General features: G+C 41.0%; 1 protein-coding gene across 3 annotated transcripts in view; it reads left to right on the forward strand.

Annotated features, from left to right (window-relative positions):
• IGSF10 (immunoglobulin superfamily member 10) overlaps positions 1-18,452 on the forward strand; it is a 93,753-nt gene that overhangs the window by 52,962 nt on the left and 22,339 nt on the right. Inside the window, exons 4-7 of one of the 3 annotated variants that reach the window (XM_054247009.2) lie at positions 2,018-2,128; positions 2,992-3,187; positions 16,235-16,321; positions 16,885-16,969. The gene's annotated coding sequence lies outside the window, so the exon portion shown is untranslated. Of the gene's footprint in view, positions 1-2,017; positions 2,129-2,991; positions 3,188-16,213; positions 16,322-16,736; positions 16,970-18,452 lie in introns of those variants that run through there. The other 2 variants (XM_002759487.6, XM_078354010.1) reach the window with 2 other exon arrangements.

Below are 18,452 nucleotides of genomic sequence, written 5' to 3' on the forward strand. Positions count from 1 at the left end.
CCTTAGCTATATGACAAGCTTGAGTGAGGACAAAAACCTCTTCAGTTTGGGTCAACTTAAATTGAGGAAGAGTTCCCTTCTCTATTAACTCATATTGGGTAGTAACAGCATATCTTGCCTGAAATTTTCCTTCTGAGTTTTTGGCATAGGATCCATCAACAAAAAGTATTAATTCAAGATTATCCAGTGAAGTATCTTATAAATCAACATGAGGAGCCACTATTTCTGACACTACATGTATTATTTTGTTCACACAATGCTAATAAAGACATACCCAAGATGGGGCAATTTATGAAGGAAAGAGGTTTATTTGACTCAGTTTCACGTGGCTGGGGAAGCCTCACAATCATGGTAGAAGGTGAATGAGAAGTAGCAAAGTAATGTCTTACGTGGTGGTGGGCAAGAGAGCATGTGCAAGGGAATTCTCCTCTATAAAACCATCAGATCTCATGAGACTCACTACCATGAGAACAGCACAGGAAAGAACCACCCCCATGATTCAATAATCCCCATGGGGATTATTATAATTCAAGGTGGGATTTGGGTGGGGACACAGAGCCAAACCATATCATTACGCTTACACAATTGTGGTCTTTGCCATCATCATGCAGAGATAACAGTATCAGGGGTAAGTAGATTGCAGTGTTTTATATGAAGATTAGAAGGAGATGGGAGAAGTCATTTATGTTAGTCTACTTACTGAAAAATGCTTGGTTTGGTTGGAATTTAATGGACTTTACACAGCATAGGGGACTTACAAATTAAGTTCATTTTCTGAAACAAGATCTGATGAAGTTTCTGCCAGCTTGGCCACTCCTGCTGCTGCTTTGAAACAATTAAGACATACCTGAGTGACTGGGTCTAATGCCGGCTATAGTATGCAATGGGCCTATGTTTACTGCCATGTTCTTGAGTAAGGACTCCTAATGCCTGATTGTTACACTCATGAACGAACAAGGTGAAAGGTTTAGTGTAATTTGGAAGTCATAATAAGAGGGCTGTTGTAAGCCAATTTCATTTGGCCAACAGCCTGCTTGTAACTCTTCCCAAGGTAAAAGCGATGGTATAGCATTTTTAGTGAGCGCATACAATGGTGAAACTATTAAGGAAAAAATTGGAACTCAGAATCTGCAGCATCCTGGGAGTCCAAGAAAGCTTCTTAATTGTCTTCTGGTTGCAGGTTAAGGAAAATTTTGAATCATTTTTATCCTCTCAGATGACAGGGAAATTTCTTCAGCAGTCAAGTCATGTCCCAAATAGTGGACTTTTTGCCTTGAATAAGGCAAATAAGGAAGGCTTGTGACCTTTATATAAGAGTTGCTGTAAAAGGTAAACTGAGTCCATTTCAGAGCACTCCTTGGTGGGACAGCCTACCAATATGTCATCTACATACTGAATGAGAATAGAATTCTGAGGAAACTGTAGTGCCATTAGTCCTGATGAAATGCCTGGGAAAAATACAAAAGCGCTTTGGTAAACCCTTGTGGCACTACAGTCCAGGCGTACTGCTGATTTTACCAAGTAAAGGCAAACTAGTATTGACTCTTTATAAACCGGAATGGCAAAAAGGCTGAGCAGAGATCTGTTACTGTGAACACTTGGAATTAGTAGGCGCATTAGATAATGAAGAATTAGAATTTGGGACTTCAGGAAATCTTGGTATTACAATTTTATTCTTGCCCATAAATCTTGAACAAATCTTCAACCTCACCCTTTTGGTTTTGTAACTGGTAGTATTGGAGTGTTACAAGGGCTGGCGCATGGGATTATGAGCCCTTGTTTAATTAAATCTTCTACAGTTAGTTAGAGCTCTTGAACTGCTTCGGGTTTTAGTGGATATTGGGGTAATTTAGGCAAAGGTTTAGCATCATCTATTTGGACTTTTGTAGGTTGAACACTTTGAATTCTTCCCATATCAGTTGGGAAAGAGGCCCATGAACATTTATTTAAGTATTTTGAAAGATCAGGAGTATTACAGGCCTGAGTTTTGATCATATCACTTTCTTTCCGTTGACAGCATAACAGTTCTGGTTCGGGAGGATCAGGAAGCTCTGAGGAAGGTTTACAGGCCCTTTCAGCTGTGGCAGCAAACCTCACCCTGACAAGTTTACTGGAGCAGTATCACCTGGTAAAAAAGTGTATTTTTCTGAAAAGGGCCCCGACATTGATTGGATGGGTTCAGATATGGGAATGTCTTGAATTTGATTTGAAATCCCCAACCACAGAATGTAAAGTAGTTCAACCATTGTGGAAGACAGTGTGGCGATTCCTCAAAAACCTAGAATCAGAAATACCATTTGTAATGGTCCAGTAAACCCATTACTAGGTATATACCCAAAGGAATATAAATCTTTCTATTATAAAGATACATGCATGTGTATGTTCATTGCAGCACTGTTCACGATAGCAAAGATATGGTATCAACCCAAATGCCCAGCAATGATAGACTGAATAAAGAAAATATGGTACATACACACCATGAAATGCTATGCAGCCATAGAAAGGAATGAGATCATGTCTATTGCAGGGACATGGATGGAGCTGGAAGCCATCATCCACACAAACTAATGCAGGAACAGAAAAACAACATATGTTCTCACTTAAAAGTGGGAGCTGAACAATGAGAACACGTGGACACAGGGAGGGGAACATCACACACTGGGGCCTGGGAGGCAGGGGAAGGAGAGCATCAGATTAAATAACTGACGCATGCAGGATTTAATACCTAGGTGATGGGTGATTGGTGCAGCAGGCCACCATGGCACACATTAACCTATGTAACAAAGCTGCATGTCCTGCACATGTATCCTGGAACATTAAAAATACAAATTAAAAAAAAAAAACCTCATCACAGAAATGATCATTTTTACTTCAAGGGGTTTGCTGGCTTATTAAAATGGGGTTCATGGTAAATAGAATAGCTCTTGTATCCACCAGGACTGTACATGACTCCCCATTTATTTTAACCTGTTTCTCCACGTTCATTTAAAGGTATTGAAGCAATTTACCAGAGAATCTCTCGAAGCCTCATCAATGTTGATTATTATCAGGAGGGCTAAGGTCTCTTGTGCTCCCTCTAGTGGAGAAGCGGTTCAGCCTAAAGGGAGGCTTATGGGCAGACCTATATAGAGCGGACAAAACCTTTTCCAGTGCGCTGGTTGTTTGCAATAAAGGCAGACATCCTGAGGTAAAGAATTTCTTGTTCTGGGACTTCTCGGTTGTGATTTAAAATGAGAATGAGAAAGGTGCCTTTGGTCCCGGCCTCTGCAGCTGTTGTAATTGAAGAGTCATAAGCTTGTTAGCCTTTTGAGTTTTCTCCTGCTCTAGAGTCCTCTCAAAATATTCAGCTAGGGCCACCAATACAGTCATATTGTAAGCTTGCATTTTTTAATTAAACGGCGAAGTTCAGGATGGAGTCCACTGACAATAAAGCAGTTAACGCTATTTCGGTCCCTGCAGAAAATACTCCTTGATGTACTTTGAGCCCAGAATGTTTCACAAACAATCTAAGCGAGTTCTGTAATCCAAAACTGGTTCATCCCTTTTTCGTTTACAAGATTGCGTGACAGACTAATCAACTTTTTGCAGAAAAAAATTTAGAAATTGAATGTAGAAGGTTTTCAGCAACTTTTCTGGCTACTTTTGACCTTCTCATGAAGAGCTTTTGGAGGGGTTTTAAATACCCTCCTCAGGTTGGTCCCATTCTGCGGCTGCCATCCATTCCTGAGCTTCACCTGGCCCCAATATCACGTGAATACATTGGTAAAGGTCAGGAAGGCCTGGATGGTAAGCTCCTATGAGGTTTCTAAATTTCTCAGTAAATCTTCTAGGATCTTCCCTTGAATCAGGGAAGTCCTTTACGATTTTAGACCATAGAGTGAAAGTAGTTCCAGCAGGCAGGCCTGGCTGGTTGGGTCTTACTTTGTAAGGCATCTAACTTCCTTTTTTCATCATCTTCAGGGTGAAGGGCTCATTTTGCTAAATTAACATTTAGCAAAAAGTTAGTGGACTCAGCATGTAGGCAGAGACGGATAAAGAAAAGGAACAGTCGGTTAGTTCAGTCAGAGCATGTCCTCTTTTGTCACGTCCTTGGTCTGTTGCTTAAGATTTTCATTTGTTTTTTCCAAAGAATCTTTTAGGGATTAATTTTTTATTCATTTAGTCTTTTAGAAACCTTTGCATACCAATGAAAGACTTTTTCCCACTGTTTTTGTGGAGTTTTTCATCCCACTTTTCCTAATATGCCTCCCAAATAAGCAATTTTATCCAAATTAAAACTTTCCCATTGTGGCCATCTTAATTCTAAGTTCTCTTTAGTGGGGTTAACCCATTTTTCTAAAAATGCACACATTTGGTGAGTGCGATGGCTCACACCTGTAATCCCAACACTTTGGGAGGCCGAGGTGGGTGGATCACCTGAGGTCAGGAGTTCGAGACTAGCCTGACCAATTTGGTGAAACCTTGTTTCTACTAAAAATACAAAACTTATCTGGGTGTGGTGGCAGGTGCCTGTAGTCCCAGCTACTCGGGAGGCTAAGGCAGGAGAATTGCTTGAATCCAGGAAGCAGATGTTGTAGTGAACCAATATCCTACCATTGTACCCAAGCCTGGGAGACAGAGTGAGACTTCGTCTCAAAAAAAAAAAAAAAAAAAAAATGCACACCTTCTGGGCTCATAGTTTTTATGCATATAATTAGCTAAAGTCCCAGAAGGTGTAGTTCCAGACTCCTTGGACTGAAATGATCCCGTTGTTAAAAATAAGGTACCTACCTGAAGTCCAAGGCCTCTAATTGAATTCAATCTAGTTAATTATCAAATCCAATTTGATCTTAGACTCAGTCCAGTCTAAGTATTGCTCAAGTAAACTCAGAGACCCCAAAACACAAGTTAGTGGAGTTCAGGCTGAGGGAAAGCTCACCCATGGCCTCCAATTACAATCAAGAGGGTTCTGAGCACAGTGGGTTCAGCGGCTGCCTCACCTGGGCACCTGATGTTTCCGTGGGTTGTCAGAGTCTTACTTTGAATCCCACTTCTGGAGCCAGATCTGTTTAAACTTCAGACAAACTAAATTTGACAAAGTTTAATTGAGGAAGGGGGAAAAAAAAGATTTACAAATTGGACATCTTCAGAAACACAGCAGATTCAGAGAGACTACAGGGACGCCTCATGGTCAGAACAAATTTATAGACAAAAAAAGAGAAAATGATATACAGAAATGCACGTGCCTTATTCCTGTATGAGTGTGGTTGAGGTATGGCTGCTAGGATTGGCCAAGACTCAGCAGTTGTTACAGGTGCATACTCCTTAGTTAGGTTTTCGATCTTGTCTACCCATTGAATTAGATTACAGTTCATTCACGAGGACTCAGATATAGCAGACAGACATCTCTCTTGGGCCATATTTAGAGTGCTTTAACAACACCATTGGTATCCTCTGGATAGTACGACAGATGTCATAAGAAATAGAATCCTCCAAAAGATGATCCTGAGCTTTTTGGGGAAATCAGAAAAATGTGCCTCATTTGCCGTTTCCCATTTGAGAAAATACAAGCTGGTGTATTCGCTAATATGTTATATAGTAAAGTGAGAATAATGTCTTTTCATTAAAAAGAAGACAATAACACTAGAAGTATTCTCAAATCTCTTAAATGCCCCTCCTGCTCAGTCTTAGGAGATCATGGTGAGTTCTGCAAACCTCATCCAATGGCTTTTGACCCAATACTGGTTCTAAAAGCAACATGGAGCATTTACAGCAACCAGAGTACAAAATTAGAGTCGGCAGAGCTTAGTTTTCAGGCACCTCTTTCTAAACTCTTGACAACAATGGTCATTATTGTACTCCTTCTGCCTTGGTCTCCTCTCAGGTTTGCATCTATATGGGGTTTCTAACTTTACTGCAGCCCTGGCTTCCCCAGGATCCTTGGATGTCATCAACAAAAATGTGAGATTCATCCAACATCTCTTTTATTCCCCATGTACACTCTTAACGATTCTTGTTCCTCAGTACCTCTGCATATCTCAAATCTTTCTTTATCCTTACAACCACCACTTTAATTCATTGTCTTAAGGCTGAACTATTATAATTGCCTCCTAGGTAGTTTTTCTAGTCCCTATAATCTAGAGTCCATGGACTTATAAGAGGACCATGTGTTCACTTCTAATTTGTCTCCAAATCTTCCAAAACTGTACCCATACATGGTGTTCTGAATGCTCTAAAGGTCAGAGGTCTGGAATACTACATGTGACGTCCTCAAGTCATGTAGCTGGAGTTTAGTTGGTTGCATTGCAACTGTACGGGGACAGAGACGGTACTGATTTTCTTTCTACCTCTTTTTTATGCATTATTTCTCTTCATGGCACTTACCACTTTAACCTGCTAGTCTGTAACTTCAAAAAAGGAAATGTCAGTCTACTTCACTGCTATTGGAATTACTAAGTGGAGGTCTTAACTGTTTGGTTAATTGAATAATATGAAAATTGTGGAGCTGGGAGGGTGGTACATGATGAAAAGATAGGTTACGATTTTGGCATTTGGTTACCTGTTGACATACATACGTCAGTTTAAAAATCCATAGCTTGTTATGATTGTCAGGTGACCTGTGACTCGGAATTGCTTGGGCTTGGTGGGTTGGTGTTACATATTCTGATTAGGATGGAGACATAAAAGATGGCATGGATGATAAACTAAGGATGAGGAGTAAGAAGCATGTGATTACTAGAAAAGACAAAAAATGTCAAAGACCTAGAGATGAGGAAATATGTATTCCCAGGGGTGGCATAAAAGATGAAGGAGATGTATATTTATGGGCATGTTTACTAGAAAAAATACAAAGCCTGTGAATTTACCAACAATACTGTTTAAGAAAAGAGTGGGGGGGAAGGACGAAGATGACACTGTAGGACCAACTCAGGATTGCATCTCCCAGTTAATCTGCAGAGGGTGAGTGGATGCTGCATTACCATACGGATCTTTATTGTCCACAGACTAGATTCCCAGGTGTAATAGCCCCATGGGCCTCCAGCGTGGCAGTTTGGGCTGGCGCGGTTGTTTGGGCCAAGGCCGCAGGGCAGCGACACTCCGTACAAAATACACTCGTTTGGTTGCCCACCAATTGGAGATTTTGGAAGGCAGATTAGCACATTCATCTGATTAAATGGGACTTAAACAGAAAGCCAGGCCAGGAGATTCCCGGGCAGCAACATGGTTTGAGCCGGCGCGGTGGGTTGCTGCACGGGCAATCACACAGATCCCGGCGCCCTTGCAGCAGGCAACTGGAACACCTGGGAGAGAGTCAACTGTACAACTTTAAAAAAAAAAAAAAAAAAGGCGGCTCTGAGGCAGGGAGCCAGGTGATCAGGTTCGGCGGGTCCCACCCCCACAATAACAAACAAAACAGCAATTGGAAAGCTCGGGTTGGGAGAGTTTCACAGCAAGCACAGCTGAACCCAGGACAGTGCAGCTCGGTGGGTGAGGGGCGTCCACCACTACTGAGGCACGCGACCCCTATGGAGGTACGCTGCCATTGCTGACGCAGCCTGCCATGCCAAGGCAACCCGCCATAACAGAGTCCGCCACTACAGAGGCAGACCACCATCGCCACTGCAGTTCTAACCACACCCATATAAACAGGGCTACAGGGAATTAGACACAGCAGCAGGGTGGAGCCCACGGCAGCAGGGCGGAGCCCACGGCAGCTCATGATAGCCACTACAGGCAGGCAGTGACTAAACTGCCTCCTCACTGGGCAGGAAAGTATAACAGATACTCATAAATAAAGCCCTAACTCCCCGTGACAGAGCACCTGAGGGAAAAAAGGGGGCTTTATGAGTTCTGCTGCAGCAGACTTAAACGTACCTGCCTAGCAGCCCTGAATGAACAACAGAGCTCATAGCACAGCACTAGAGCTCCTATAAAGTACAGACTGTCTCCTCAAGCAGCTCCCTGACCCCTGTATATCCAAAGAGTCACCTCACAAAGGACTGATCAGACAGACATTTGGCAGGCATCATTCAGGGACAAAGAAAGCAGAAGAATAATCTGGTAGCAACCCTCATGGTTCCGCAGCTGCTACAGGAGTTTCCCAGGCAAGCAGGGCCTGGAGTGGACCTCAGCAGTCCTATAGCAGTGGAGCCAGACTGTTAGAAGGAAAACTAAGAAACAGAAATACTTAATCATTAACAATCTGGATGTCCACTCAGAGACCCAATTGGAAAATCAGCAACCACTCAGAAGACAGGTGGATAAATCCACAAAGATGGAAAAAAACCTGAAACCAGAACACCTCACCTTCTAGAAAGGACCAAAACTCCTCACCAGCAAGGGAACAAAGCTGGACAGAGAATGAATGTGATGAAATGACGGAATCAGACTTCAGAAGGTGGGTAATGAGAAATTTCCATGAGCTAAAAGAACATGTTCTAAATCAATGCAAAGAAACTAAGAACCTCGAAAAAAGATTTGAGGAAATGATAACAAGAATGAACAACTTAGAGAGGAATATGAGTGAATTGAAGGAGCTGAAAAACACAACATGAGAACTTCACAAAGCATGCACAAGTTTCAACAGCTGAATTGACCAAGCAGAAGAAAGGATATCAGAAGTCAAAGATCAACTCAATGAAATAAAATGAGAAGCCAAGATTAGAGAAAAAAGCGGAAAAAGGAATGAACAAAGTCTCCAAGAAATGTGGGACTATGTGAAGAGACCTAATCTATGTTTGATAGGTGCACCAGAATGTGATGAAGAGAATGAATCCAAGCTGGAAATACTCTTCAGGATATTATCTAGGAAAACATCCCCAACCTAGCAAGACAGGCCAATATTCAAGTCCAGGAAAAACAGAGAACACCACAAAGATATTCTGCAAGAAGAGCAACCCCAAGGCACATAATCATCAGATTCACCAGGGTTGAAATGAAGGAGAAAATGCTAAGGGCAGCCAGAGAGAAAGGTCGGGTCACCCACAAAGGGAAGCCCATCAGACTCGCGGCAGATCTCTGGGCAGAAAACTACAGGCCAGAAGAGAGTGGAGGCCAATATTCAACATCCTTAAAGAAAAGAACTTTCAACCAAGAATTTCATATCCAGCCAAACTGAGCTTCAGAAGTGAAGGAAAAATAAAATCCTTTGCGAACAAGCAAGTACTCAGAGATTTTGTCACCACCAGGCCTGCTTTACAAGAGCTCCTGAAAGAGGCACTACACATAGAAAGGAACAACCAGTACCAGCCATTCCAAAATCACACTAAATGCTAAAGAGCATCAACATAATGAAGAATCTACAACAACTAACGGGCAAAACAGCCAGCTAGCATCAAAATGGCAGTATCAAATTCACACATAACAATATTAACCCTAAATGGAAATGGACTAAATGCACCAATCAAAAGACACAGACTGGCAAATTGGAAAAAAATCCAAAACCCTTCAGTGTGCTGTATCCAGGAAACCCATCTCACATGCAAGGATACACAAAGGCTCAAAATAAAGGGATGGAGGAAGATTTACCAAGCAAATGGAGAGCAAAAAAAAGCAGGAGTTGCAATTCTCATCTCTGATAAAATAGACTTTAAAGCAACAAAGATCAAAAGAGACAAAGAAGGCCATTACATAATGGTAAAAGGATCGATAAAACAAGAAGAGCTAACGATCCTGAACATAAATGGACCCAATGCAGGAGCACCCAGATACATAAGGCAAGTTCTTAATGACTTACAAAGAGACTTAGACTCCCACACAATAATAGTGGGAGACTTTAACACTCCACTGTCAATATTTGACAGATCAACCAGACAGAAAATTAACAAGGATATCCAGGGCTTGAACTCAGACCTGGAACAAGCAAACCTGATAGACATTTACAGAACTCTTCACCCCAAATCCACAGAATATACTTTCTTCTCAGCACCACATCACACCTACTCTAAAATTGACCACAGAATTGGAAGTAAAGCACTCCTCTGCAAATGCAAGACAACTGACATCATAACAAACAGTCTCTCAGACCATAGCGCAATCAAGTTAGAACTCAGAATTCAGAAACTAACTCAGAACTGCACAGCTTCATGGAAACTGAACAGCTGGCTCTTGAATGTTGATTGGATAAACAATGAAATGAAGGCAGAAATAAAGAAGTTCTTTGAAACCAATGAGAACGAAGACACAACATACCAGAATCTCTGGGACACATTTAAAGCAGTCTCCAGAGGAAAATATATAGCAATAAGTGCCCATATGAGAAGAGTGGAGAGATCCAAAATTGACACCCTATCATCAAAATTGAAAGAGCTAGATCAAAAAAACTCAAAACCTAGCAGAAGACAAGAAATACCTAAGATCAGAGCAGAACTGAAGGAGATAGATATATGAAAAACCCTTCAAAAAATCAATAAATCCAAGAGCTGGTTTTTTGAAAAGCAACAAAATAGACCAATAGCCAGACTGATAAAAAAGAAAAGAGAGAATAACCAAATAGATGCAATAAAAAATGATAAAGGGGAAATCACCACAGATTCCACAGAAATTCAAACCATCATCAGAGAATATTACAAACAACTCTATGCACATAAACTAGTAAACCTGGAAGAAATTGATAAATTCCTGGACACTTGTGTCCTCCCAGGCCTAAACCAGGAGGAAGCTGAAACTATGAATAGACCAATAACAAGGTCTGAAGTCGAGGCAGTAATTAAGAGCCTACCTCACAAAAAAAGCCCAGGTCCAGATGGGTTCACAGCCAAATTCTACCAGACACACAAAGAGGAGTTGGTACCATTCCTTCTGAAACTATTCCAAATAATCCAAAAAGAGGGAATCCTTCCCAAATCATCTTATGAGACCAACATCATCCTGATACCAAAACCCGGCAGAGCCTCAACAAGAAAAAAAACTTCAGGCCAATATCCATGATGAACATAGATGCAAAAATCTTCAATAAAATACCAGCAAGCCGATTGCAACAGCACATCAAAAAGCTTATCCATCATGATCAAGTAGGATTCATCCCGGGGATGCAAGGCTGGTTCAACATATACAAGTCTATAAATGTAATTCACCACATAAACAGAACCAAAAACAAAAACCACATGATTATCTCAATTGATGCAGAGAAGGCCTTTCACAAAATTCAACAGCCCTTTATGCTAAAAACCCTCAATAAACTCAGTATTGATGGAATGTATCTCAAAACAATAAAAGCTATTTATGACAAACCAACAGCCAATATCATACTGAATGGGCAAAAACTGGGCATTCCCTTTGAAATCTGGCACTAGACAAGGATGCCCTCTCTCACCACTCCTATTCAATATAGTTCTGGAAGTTCTAGCCAGAGCAATCAGGCAAGAAAAAGAAATAAAGGGTAATCAAATAGGAAAGGAGGAAGCCAAATTGTCTCTATTTGCAGACAACGTGATAGTATATCTAGAAGACCCCATTGCCTCAGCCCAAAAACTCCTGAAACTGATAAGCAACTTCAGCAAAGTCTCAGGATATAAAATCAATGTGCAAAACTCACAAGCATTCCTCTACACCAATAACAGACTTAAAGAAAGCCAAATCAAGAACGAACTGCCATTCACAATTGCTACAAAGAGAATGAAATACCTAGGAATACAACTCACAAGGAACGTAAGGGACCTCTTCAAGTAACACTACAAACCACTGCTCAACGAAATAAGAGAGGACACAAACAGATGGAGAAACACGCCATGTTCATTGTTAGGAAGAATCAATATCGTGAAAATGGCCGTACTGCCCAAAGTAATTTATAGAGTCAACGCTATCCCCATCAAGCTACCATTGACTTTCTTCACAGAACTGGAAAAAACCACCTTGAACTTCATATGGAACCAAAAGAGAGCCCACATAGCCAAGTCAATTCTAAGCAAAAAGAACACAGCAGGAGGCATCACACTACCAGACTTCAAACTATACTACAAGGCTACAGTAATCAAAACAGCATGGTACTGGTACCAAAACAGAGATATAGACCAATGGAACAGAACGGAGGCATTGGAGGCAACACAACATATCTACAACCATACAATCTTTGATAAACCTGACAAAAACAAGCAATGGGGAAAGGACTCCCTGTTTAATAAATGGTGTTGGGAAAACTGGCTAGCCATGTGCAGAAAGCAGAAACTGGACCCCTTCCTGACCCCTTACACCCAAATTAACTCCAGATGGATTGAAGACGTAAACATAAGGCCTGGCACCATAAAAACCCTAGAAGGAAATCTAGGCAAAACCATCCAGGACATAGGAGTAGGCAAGGACTTCATGAACAAAACACCAAAAGCATTGGCAACAAAAGCCAAAATAGACAAATGGGACCTAATCAAACTCCACAGCTTCTGCACGGCAAAAGAAACCATCACTAGAGTGAACCGGCAACCAACAGAATGGGAAAAAATCTTTGCAGTTTACCCATCTGACAAAGGGCTGATATCCAGAATTTACAAAGAACTCAAACAGATTTACAAGAACAAAACAAGCCCATTCAAAAATGGGCAAAGGATATGAACAGACACTCTACAAAAGAAGACATACGTGAGGCCAAAAAACATATGAAAAAATGCTCATCATCACTGGTCATTAGAGAGATGCAAATCAAAACCACATTGAGATACCATCGCATGCCAGTTAGAATGGTGATCATTAAAAAAACTGGAGACAACAGATGCTGGAGAGGATGTGGAGAAATAGGAACAGTTTTACACTGCTGGTGGGAGTGTAAATTAGTTCAACCATTGTGAAAGACAGTGTGGTGAGTCCTCAAGGACCTAGAAATAGAAATTCCATTTGATCCAGCAATCCCATTACTGGGTATATATCCAAAGGACTATAAATCATTCTACTATAAGGACACATGCACATGAATGTTCATTGCAGCACTGTTTACAATAGCAAAGACCTGGAACCAACCCAAATGACCATCGACGATAGACTGGACTGGGAAAGTGTGGCACATATACACCATGGAATATTATGCAGCAATCAAAAATGATGAGTTCGTGTCCTTTGTAGGGACATGGGTGAATCTAGAGAACATCATTCTCAGCAAACTGACACAAGAACAGAAAATGAAATACCGCATGTTCTCACTTATAGGTGGGTGATGAACAATGAGAACACATGGACACAGGGAAGGGAGCACTACACACTGGGGTCTATTGAGGGGAATAGGGGAGGGACAGTGGGGCGGGGAGCTGGGGAGGAAAAGCATGGGGAGAAATGCCAAATGTGGGTGAAGGGGAGGAAGGCAGCAAAACACACTGCCACATGTGTACCTATGCAACTATCTTGCATGTTCTGCACATTTACCCCAAAACCTAAAATGCAATTAAAAAAAAAAGAGGGAGATAATTTAAAGAAAGACATTAGGTAAACTATAGTGAGAGGTAATTAAAATGTCAAGCCATCCTTAAAGTGTAGGTAAATGACCATAGTCCAGGAGACACAGGTTTAGGAGTTCAGATTGACAATGAACTCAGAGTCTCTATGCGCAGCTCTGAGATCTTGGCAAATTACACACTCAGTTAACTTCTGCAAAATAAAGTTACATCTACAAAATAAAGTCATTATCATTGAATTTCACATATTTCTTATAAACATTAAATGAGGCCATGTTCAGAGGTGAAAGTACTTTGTAAACCATATGACGCTGTAGAAACATACTGCATGATTAAGCATGGTTAAAAACAAGAGTGGTGAAACTATTCTTTGATATGCTGTGGACTCCCCAAATTTAATAAAAGAAGCAGGAGGAAGTTAGAAAATGTAAGGCTTAAAAGTATTGGCTTTACAATTTTAAAATTAATTCAGTATTGCATTTTGGCTCTGAATCATTTAACATCCTTTATCCCCAGCAGTCTTATCTTAAAAATTGGTATAATTTTAGCACCTGCCTCATCAGAATATTTCTGAGAATTAAGCATTACACATAAAGGCTTTGACACATATATACTCTATAAAAGTAATTACAAGTATTATTAGAATTATTAAGTAGAGCAAATTGAACTGGAATTGGTACCAATATGACTCAGGTTTCTAATAATTCTGGCAGATGACATGAAAAGTAGAAAATATGTCGGAGAAGAACTCTGACATAAAGCAATCGTGGAGAGGTATCTCATTCAAATTCTTAAGCAAACATTCCTAACAAGAGTCTCTTTGAAATTGATAGCAAGAAAATGACCCCAGGTAACAACCCTGGGAAAATAAGTGTAACATGTTACAGTCATCTTGCTGTGGTTCATCCTAGTTGAGGTCTGGAAGTCCACACGTGGGTTAGAAATTCACTAAAGAATACAAAGCCATGAGATTGCTCATCAGGGAGCTTTGGGAGAAAGATAAACTATGGCTGCCAAACCTGACAAATATGCCATATTTCCAAAGCAAGCATCCAAGTTTGGATATCACGTGAATTTTTGAAAGTATCTTATCAGCTCTGCAGAGCTAAAGATTATATTCATATACATGCTTCTAGGGTTACTTCTAACTCTGAGTCTCTGATTCTATAATTCTACTTTGGTAACTGACATATTACTAATCATAAATCACATGAATGCTCAGCCATGGGATATGGCACAGTACCCATGTTTAGCTAAGTGATGCAGCCACAGCTTTGTGGTTAAACATTCAGATCGTAGGTCCGGACTGCCTGGGTTTGAATTAACGCTGGCATTTCTACTCACAAGCTGCATGGCCTGGGGTTGCATCACTTTCCTTTATGTACCTTACTTGTAAAATGGGAATGATATAAATGCTTTCCTTTTAGACTTTTTGGTGCTATGGTGAGGTTGAAATGAATTGGCATTTGTAAAATGTTTATCAGAAGTTATTTCACTAAACCAGCAATTTGCAAATTGTAGCTGCATCAGAATCACATGGAAGGCTTATTAACACATGGACTCCCACGTCTCTTTTGTACAGTTTCTGAATCAGTGGGTCTCGGATGGATCCTGCAAATTTGTATTTTTAACAAAGTCCAAAGTAATCATGATGCTGGACCCATGACCTTATCTTGAGATACACTGCCCTAAAACATTCATTGCAAATTGTCCTCAAAAGTTTAAATGCTACGTAACTACATGGAAGGAAACAAGGACATTTTAGTTATGTTAATTCAGAGTTTATGAGTATTGGGAGCCCCATCCAGAATTGCAGGAGCAACATGTGGACAAGTCAGTAGAGGAGATTCTGGGGTGGGGATGAGAAAGGAGAATGTAATCCAAGCAGAAATAGTGGTATTTAAATCCAGTTCCATGATAATGATTTAAAAGAAAGATTCCTATGAGACGTCTATATACAATGTAATATTCAGCAGGAAAAATAAAAAGAGGGAAATATTGCCATTTGTGACAACACGGATGAACCTGGAGGATGTTATGCCAAGTGAAATAAGCCACAAACAAACAAAAACTGCATGATCTCGTTTATATGTGAAATCTTTCTTTGAAAGGTCAATTATACAGAGATCAAAAATAAAATAGTGGTTGTAGGGGTTGGAGAAAGAAAATGGAGAAATGTAGGTCAGAGAATACAAAGGAACAGAGCTGTAGGCTGAACCAGTGTCTAGATCTAATGTGCAAGAGTACTATAGTTAATACAATTGCATGGTGTTTGGAATTCCTGCTAAAAGAGTAGATTTTAGCTGCTCTTGTCACAAAACCAAAAATGAGGTGAGTATGTAAGATGATGGATATGTTGCTTACTGTAGTAGCCATTTTATTATCTATAGCCTATAACATCATGTTATATGACTTAAATATACACGATATAATTTATTTATTTTTAAAAGAGAGGTTTAAACAGAACATTCACACTGCAGGTAGTATCACAGGTCATTAACGCTAACTCAGCCTTCAAATAGAACTTTGGGAGCCACTGGATCAAGGACAGCCCGTGGCGATTTATGCAAACCCTTAAACCAAAAGGCCCACCTGTCAGCAGGTAGAAGAGGTCAAGGGGGAAATGGGCAGCGGCCATTGTAACTGCTCTGCCACCCAGCCAGGACCTGCCAACTTGTTAGGAGAAAGCCCTGAGAATTTAAAAACGAGGAGGAAGCAAGAGTGAAGGCGAAGGCAAATTAGCTTCCCACGTGCTCGTAAACATAAAGAGGGGTCGGGTGGTCGTTTTTCATCCGTGCTTGCTGAGCGCTGGCCGCGTTACCAGACACAGAAGTCGGGCTCACCCCCGCCCTCGCCCCGCCTTCCTTCCCTCCTCTCAGGGCTCTGGACCAGCTCCGCAGGACCCCAGCGGCTGAGCCCGCGACCCAGCCGGGCAGCTCGAGCCCATTGGTCACCAGGGCAAAGAGGTGAGCGGCTCGGCCAATCCTTCCCTGGAAAAGGCTAGAAGCCCAGCCGGCTGGGGGTTGGCATGGAATAGAGCGAGTCAGGGCGCTGGGGCGGAGAGGAGGGTGAGAGTGGGGGAGGAAAGACGCACCGGGAGAAGGTGGGGGCATGAAAGCACACAACGATTCTTCAGTTACCGATGCCAGAGAAAAAGCACACACTGAGGAAAGATAATAGATGGAGACATCTGTGACAGATTTGTCCAAAAAAGACCGTTTGAGGAGAAGCTCTTGGGACTTTGGAGCAAAATGGAGTGATTAGTAATAGTTATATTAATATTCAAGTGACAACTTTGAGGAGTAAGAAAGTACACTACAGAGGGAGAAAGGAAATTGAAAAACCTCCACTTTGCCTTTTGTTTCTGCAACAAGGAACGTCACTTCTGGATTAATGTGGTTATGGGTTATAGTACTTTGTAGCTGTGGAAGCGCCCCCAGGGCTCCCTGAAGATCATTATTCTTGAGCTGTAAGCCAAAAAGACTAAGCCTTTTGCTCACTTGGGAGCAGAGAACTTTTCTTTCCTCAGGTTTGGACACAATTTTCCATTTCCTGGAAAGACTTTCTCTCTGCCTGTGTCACAAGAGGATTCAAGACCTGAAAGACGAGTTCAGGTATTGCCAGTTCCGATTTCATTATGTACAGTTTGTCTGTGAGAATCTGCTATTCATATGTTATTTTGTGCTTTTGCTTCTCTTTCAAATAATTTGAATGTGGGCATACCCAGAACTTTTCGGCATACTCAGACCTTTTTTTGACCTCCATCCTGCTGTTCCTTCCTTTGCTAATCTAATGGTGGAAACATCATCTCCAATCATACAGAACTTATTTAAAATTTTGGTAACCAGGTGGTTACAATGACAAATGTGGTCATATGATTAATCCTATCTTAAATTTTAATTTGGACTAAGTTCTGATACTACATCCATCATCTTTCTATCTGTATGAAAATCCAAGCAGGTCAGCCTCAATGTTACTTCTCAGTGTAGTCTGTAGCTAAAGGATGGTTGCTGGTAAAATCCAAAACCATGCTATGCCACAAAATGATGGGATTTATTACAAATTATGAAGGTCTCCTTGCTTAGAAAAGCACAATTAAGAGTTTATTTTAACCCTTGCGTGTTCTGCATTTCACGAGATAATTAGGTTTGGATTCCTGGGCTTGCCCCACATATGGGTAACAGATGCCATTTTATTTTTCTGACAAGTTGAGCATATTTCTTTTTTTTTTAATTGCATTTTAGGTTTTGGGGTACATGTGAAGAACATGCAAGATTGTTACACAGATATACACATGGCAGTGTGATTTGCTGCCTTCCTCCCCATCACCTATATCTGGCATTTCTCCCCATGCTATCTTTTCCCAACTCCCCACTCCCTGCTGTCCCTCCCCTATTTCCCCTCTACAGACTCCAGTGTGTGCTGCTCCCTTCCCTGTGTCCACGTGTTCTCATTGTTCAACAGCCACCTATGAGTGAGAACATGCGGGTTTGATTTTCTGTTCTTGTGTCAGTTTGCTGAGAATGATGGTTTCCAGGTTCATCCCATTTCTTTCCTGGTGATGTTCCCTACCTCCTGTGGCAGCCATGAGCTGGAGGAGGGACCAAGGAAAGAGGCAGAGAGATGTTCTAAGCTGAGCAAAAGCAGACAGTATCATGCCTGCATGGGGTCAGCTTGGCTCAAGCCCTCTCAGCTGGTCAGTCACTGTTGCTTGTGATCATTACTTGGCAGTGAAGTGTCCAATGTGTCTTTTGGCAGGGACTTGAAAACCTGTTAAAAAGAGATTTATTCTCCCTTCTGGTGGATTATTACAGCCTTTAACAAATGTTTCTGAAGAAGGTTTAATAAAATGGAATAACACAGTGTATATGAAATGATAAAATGTGCCACAAAATTGAGTTTGATCGCATGTACACATATACACCTAACTGTATGTGCACCTATACATGTACACACAGTATATGAAAAATGCTGAAGAGGAATAAAACAAAATGTTAAAGATTGTATCGGCGGTGAGACTGACTAATTTTTTTTCCTTTTTATTGCTTAGTTACAGTTTCCAAATGTTTTATTATGTACAGGTGTTACTGTTAGAAT

This window comes from Callithrix jacchus, chromosome 17 (genome assembly GCF_049354715.1).
Source record: "Callithrix jacchus isolate 240 chromosome 17, calJac240_pri, whole genome shotgun sequence".
Classification (NCBI taxonomy): Eukaryota; Metazoa; Chordata; class Mammalia; order Primates; family Cebidae; genus Callithrix; species Callithrix jacchus.